Raw genomic sequence first — 6,848 nt, 5'->3', positions numbered from 1 at the left:
CCATAGTTGTGGCTGGCCCTAGTGACACTCCAGTGCTGCTACCACTGATGGATGTGGCTATCCCAGAGGTAGAAATCAGTCGCTTCTCCTCAGTGGTAGTGGATGGGGAGGAGTATGTGTTTATGCATGATTTGGAGAAAGCATTTGGCCTGCGCATGGATGAATGCTTGAGCGTGCTATGCAACAGCACCAAATGTCCCTTAGACAATACACCAGATGCCCTAGAAAGCAAGCTCTTGCCAGTTGGGGACTCTGTTGCTGACACTATTGTAGTTGTATGTGCGGAGGTCCTGGCAGCAGAGCAGTTGCACGTGGCTGAGAAATAATTCCAAGCCACACAAGACAAGGTTGTGATTTCTAGGATGCCTATGCCATTATGCAACCTCCCATTTGATGATCCAACTCGTATCTGCGATGCATGGGAGCATTGACTTGGATACAAAGGGCAACCGGGAGGAGGATGACAAGGAGCAGGAGGTAAACTGTATCCTAATTTTCATGTTACTATTTTATCCTTCATTGTCTTTTTTCTCAACCTTCATCAGTTTATGACAGGACGTCGTGGAGCTTGATGATTTTGCTGCAAGAACGGGTGGCAAGTAGACGGGCTTTGGACCTCAAGCTTCCCTTGTGCATTACCTAGGACAACTTCCCCCCTCGCGATGTGGCCATTATCCATAATGAATTTACTTCCCAAGCCCATTTTATGACTTGGTCGTTGAAAGCTTTGAGCAAGTTTTTGTGTTTGCGCACCATTGCTCAAACTGCACATCAAGTGTTCCTAGTGCGTAGATCCCTTGTATGCACAACGTTTGGCACTGGCTTTTGTGGTAAAGTGCTTGCCCAGATAGGGATACATGCTTCCATTGTCTCAACTGACCCAAAGGCCATAGCACAGTCCCTCTTGACTGGAGAGTTGCCTTACGCGCAAAATAGGCACCAAGAAATGGTCAAGAAAATTATGAACTCCTCAGATGTATGATGTAAAATCATCGTTCTGGAAGTAATAAAAAATATTTGGAATTGTCTCTCTATCTTGCAAATTCTTCTAAATGTGATTTGTCAATCTTGAAAATTGTTGTAATTGGTGGTATGTTTCAATAAGTTGTCTTTTTGCTTGAAGTAACAACACAACGGAAGTTGGATGCACATGATATTGGGTCTATTATCTTTGTAATGATATGACTTTGCAATTTCAAGTTCTGTATGTAATTTTAGTTAATTTCAATTAATTTAAGTATCCTAGGGAGTAGAGATGCCTACCAGGAGCAATAAAAAGGCTGGCCACAAGGGCGCGCAAATGGCCCATCCAAAACTATTGGATGGGCCATTTGCGCGCCCTTGTGGCCAGCCTTTTTTTTGCTCTTGGTAGGCATCTCTACCCCCTAGGATACTTAAAAAACAAAAATTTATTGAAATCAATTGGTTTTGCATCATTAATTTAGATGGAGCCTTGTGGCCACCCTTTTTATGGCAATTTCAACATATATTTACACTTCAAGGACACTAGAAAAGGTGAAATCAATTCTGAATTTAAGTTTCCAACACACTATCACCTGCTTTAGCTCTACCTAGTACACCCTTGCACCAAAAAGCCCAATTACATTGGACATTTCAAAAATCCAAATTAATGTTGCATAGACATTTGGTTTCACAATATGTTAACTTTTTTTATATCCTATGGAGAATTCAAAGCTTGAAATGGCCAAAAAAGGGTGGCCACAAGGCTCTATCTAAAGTAATGATGCAAAACCGATTGATTTTAGTTAATTTGTGTTTTTTAAGTACCCTGGGGGGTAGATAAGCCTACCAGGAGCAAAAAAAAGGCTGGCCACAAGGGCGCGCAAATGGCCCATCCAAAATTGATGGATGGGCCATTTGTGCGCCCTTGTGGCCAGCTTTTTTTTGCTCCTGGTAGGCATCTCTACCCCCTAGGATACTTAAAATACCTAAATTATTGACATTACATACACAACTTAAAATTGCAAAGTCATCTCATTACAAAGATAATAGACACAGTAGACACAACTGTTGATCATATTGTCATTGGAAAGTCAAAACATTACAAAGATAAGGTTATGCAATACAAAAAGAGGGGTAACTTCGGCTAATGCTCGAAGTCTCGTCGCAATCGACGTGCAAGCTGCATATCCTTTGGTTGTATTGTCACTCGCTTTGCATGAATGGCACATAGGTTGGTATCTTCCAACACCAAAATGATGTGGGCCTCTGCAGCTTCTTAAATAGCCTCTAGCGCTATTGCTTGCATTCTATACTGATTTCCATAGCTTTGAAGCACCTCCTTCATTGTGCGAGCAAAGGGGGCGCGTCGAATCAAAAGCTCCGTAGTCTTCTGGTAGTGGTGGATTTCTGAAAATACCCTTGCTATTTTTTGGCGCCGCTGCGGTTGTCTTGGGGGCACTTGCACATTTGCTGGCAGGCGGCGTTTAGGATTCTTGAAAAACTTAGACTTGCGCCTGTTTACATGCTTAGGGGCTGGTTCTGTAGCCTCTTCTAATTCATCCTCTTCCCTTGGCTGCCGATCTTGTGGTGTGGGGAGAGCTCCCTGGCCTCGAGGCAGTGTCTTCCCCCCAACAGCCACCCGATGTGTGCGCGGTATTTCATCTCGCATCCATGGTGGCTCACTCTCTGATTCAGTGTCTGTATGGACCACTCGAGTCCTAGATGGTCCTGCTTGTGATTGGTGGCACGACGGCTGCTCCCTATCCGACTCTGTTGTTTGTTGGCCCTGTTCTTCTCTCCAGCGCTGGGCACATTGCTTCATTCTTTTTCTAGGTGTTATATCTTGAGGAGGTGGAGATTCAACAGCCCTCTATGACTCTGGTGCCCTACCACCATGCCCACTACCAGAAGAGTTCTTGGAACGGCCAGGTGTTCGTGGCCGTTTTCTTGTGCCTTTAAGCCATGCCGACTTCTCACATCCTTGGAGGATGCTCTTTCGTGGTTTGTTTGGTGTGCGCCATTTCGTTGGTAAGATCTCACCTGTTCTTAAGAAATGAGTGGTTTATGAGAGCATGCAATATTTATAAGGGCCCATTTAAAAAGGGCCCTGTTCACACTAATTTTGAAAAAAAAAACTATTATTTTTTAAATAAACATGTCGCCAAGATTTGGACCCTTCGTTCACGTTTAGTGACTCGTACAATATCCACTTTGATCCTTGTCGCACTCTGCATCGCCGCCATGCAGCATGCTTGGTGGGACCTTGCGACATTTGCCACTTGTTGCTATGCTCTTGACGACTCCATTTCCGCACTTCAATAGCAATCTTGGATTGTCGTGCACGCTCCATTGTGAGCTTGCAAGAAAATGTTGTGCGAAAAAACCAGTTGAACATCTCCTCCAAATAATTGGATTGCACCATTCCACCACCATGTCGAGTATTTTTGAAGTACACTCCCCTTGCTCGATAATGGGACTTCTCCATGCCTTGAGTGCTAAAAATTTCAAGCGATCCATACTTGTGCATAAAAAATGCACCATGCGCAAACAAGATATGGTGTTCACATCAGTAAACGATCCACATTATTTAATAAAAACAATTCCTTGTAATAAATATACCACGTAAAATGGCTTACCAGGTAATGTGTGATGTTATTTTCACCCCAACAAAGGGTGAAGACCTTGGTAAAATCCGCCAAGGCTTCTTGAAATGATTGGCGTTGTTCTTTTGTTGTGTTGTTAACACTAGGTTGGTAATGGGACACTTTTATGTCCTGGGACACTTTTATGTCCTGGGACACTTTTATGTCCTGTTAAGTGACCATTTTCCTTGAATTATGTCAAGAGTTTCAAAATGGATTTTGAGGTGCTATCTATCTAGAAAGTTGTCTCATGAGCTGAAAAAAACTCGGACATTTTTTTGGAATATCAATTCCATCTTTAACCTTGTCCTTGCACAACATTTCACAACCTAAACTGTGTGAAAAAACGGGTCCTGTTTTTGGCTTTTTTCAACTTTTTGCAGCTATACCACTCTAGAATTCATGTTTGTGAGGTTTATAATGCTAGAGAACTATCTTTAGTAGTCATCAACATGTCCCGATGCTTCTAGGGAGAAATAAAAAGTTATGACCAAATTACAAAAATTGTCAAATCCTATTTTTAGCCAATTTTAGCTCTTCTATGATTTTTTTGGTGGCTTTCATGATATCCAAATGCAGTTTTGATTTTCTATGTCGCATATTGTAACATAAAGCTAATATTCCTTGAGTTTTGGGGCACCTAATACCCTATTTTTCATAGTAGACAACGATGGTTGATTTTTTCAATTATAGAAGAAAAGGAAACATTCTAGTATATCAAGTATAGCTTTTTCAATATTCTTAGTTTCTTGTTACAACTACATGCATGTTGTAGGTAGTAACCATATCCAGTCATAAGGATCAAATTTGGCTAGGTATTGAATAGTTTCTATGAGATTCTACAACTCATAATGTTGAACCCAGTTTTTTCATGCTTGCTGTATTTAGCACTTCATCTTTGTCCCCAAGATTCCCCTTGGTAAGAGATGTATTATTCTTTTGACATGCTCCATGGCTCCTTATGAACCTAAAGGACAATAGGGAACTAAGAAAACATGCATATGTTATTTGTATTGAGCGTGGCTATAGAAACTTTGATGATAGGTTTGCAGAATGGTAAAAATTCAACTTTTTTGTACCTATTTCTTTTGGAAAAACAAAAAATAGTGAGTGAGAAGAAATCATATGTTCTGATCACCAACCCATTGAAGTTAACTAGGGAATTTATCTCAAGTCCTACAAAAATCCCTAATCTTATTTTTATGCAACAAAACGTAAGAAATGACTGTTTTGATGAAAATGTACTGGTCCATCAACTTTGGAGGCTTGGTGTGACGAAAAGATGAGAAATTTTACAAGTTTCTTATTTTTTCCATGTGTAGTAGGCCTTGAACTATAACCTCATGAAAGGATTCTACAAAATGAGTGGATCTACTATGGTTTTGGAGGTTTTTTTCAAAACCCTGAAAGGACACTTTTATGTCCTGTTAAGTTACCAACCTAGTGTTAAGGACCATAAGCTTGACCATTTTATCAAAATGTGCCCAAACTTGCTTGCGCTTGTTTGCAAGCTCGCCATTTGAATCATTGTCAGTAGTAGCTTTGCATAACTCCTTCCAAAGCTCCCAAAGGTTACCTGCCTGCTGGTTGGAGCTGTTTTGAGCATCATATCGACTTGGCTTTCCTTGGGAAACTTTCTTCAAAAAGTGTCTAGCTTTTTGTCCACTCATTGACACTTGTTGAGAAATTTCATGGGCCTCCCCTGTGTTCTTTGCAGCAATGATAGACACATTTCCACCGTGATAGCCAATGGAATTCAAGAGTACCTCCACTCTTTCGATCGCTTCCTGGGACTTTTCCAACCGTTTCATTGTGAAAGCATAGTCAATGTGGAGCTTCAATAGCCTATCAAAAATGCGCATGAATGCGTGTAATGTACAAAAATGTACATTCGATAGAGGAAATGGAAAGATTGGATTCCAAGCGTGGTCCTTTTGATCACAGTCTGGGGCATTGAGCATGGGACATCTCAGAATAGACGCTTCCCATTCCCTACCTTCATCTCCGACATCACGACAATCTAACCCTTGTTCTCCATGCCCTTGCCATGGAAGCATGGAACCGACCTTTGCAGTGCTCTTATGTGATTTTTGTCCATTAGGTTTGTACCCTCGAGTGCAAAATGGACAAGGCATGAGAGAAGAAGCCCCTTGTTTGCAGCCAAGCAAACACTTTATGGTCTTCAAATCCCCACCTAAGTGCCACTCCACATTATAACTACCAAAACCCTCAATCTCCAACTTCTGACCTGCAATTTGGGAGTGTATTACTTCTATGATCCATGGAGTTCTCTCAAAAATCCATGAAAGTACTCCATTGGTCTCTTTGGGCACCTCAATAGCACCCAATCACCAAATGTCTTTCTCTGATTGCACGCTAAAATATGGGGTGGGAGATGGCTCGACTGAATCCCTTCGCTTGGTTTGCAGAAGGGCCTCGTTCATTAGAGTGACACTTAGCCTCTCTAACCTTCGGCCTTTCACTATTTGACCCTCATCGAGTTTCAGCACAAAAGCGACTTTTGTGCTAAGCACTACAAAATAAATAGTGCCAAGACCTTAAACTTCAGAGTCTATGATAAGAACAATACCAAAGGAAAAAGTAAAGTGTGTCACCTTCTTCAGGTAACTCGTAAAATCTAAGCATGGCTTCTTGAAGCCTTCTAAGATCCACGAAAATACTGTTCCACATTGTGTAAGGAAAGCCCTTCTCCGAAGGTCTTATGGATTGTTTCTTACCTTTTCCCCTTGTCTTTGTTGCGCACGAAGCATAAAGGGAAGTTGGCATTGTGTCCTCAATGTGTAGGTAGGTCCCAATGCAAGAGAACACATCTTCGTTTGTGGCCTTCTTTGCAAGCTTGACCTTGTGAGGAATGGAAAATAGGTTTTTCACAATGCCATACTCTTTGAGGGCATCCTTTAGGAGTTGAAAAATAGCCTAATAGGCTTTGGTGCTGATTCCAGCTTCATCACAAGCTTGTTGCACGTCATCATCACTAACCACATTTCTCAATTTACGCATAAGGTCCTTGGTGACTGCATCCTTAATGTGCTTACCTCCAGGTGATTGTAAGATAGAAATCACATCCTAGGTATTGAGACAACTAGTGAGAAGGTTGACTCGATTCTTGGCTTGTTCCACCGCATGCCTCCTAGATGAAGTTTCTAGCAACAAATAAACATAAATGTTAGAAAATAGTGTGAAGTAAGAATGCATCATGCAAGTAAAGACCAAATCACCTTG

This window comes from Adiantum capillus-veneris, chromosome 8, assembly GCF_014529385.1.
Source record: "Adiantum capillus-veneris isolate H3 chromosome 8, ASM1452938v2, whole genome shotgun sequence".
In the NCBI taxonomy this organism is placed as follows: domain Eukaryota; kingdom Viridiplantae; phylum Streptophyta; class Polypodiopsida; order Polypodiales; family Pteridaceae; genus Adiantum; species Adiantum capillus-veneris.
This window is presented reverse-complemented; position numbering follows the sequence as displayed.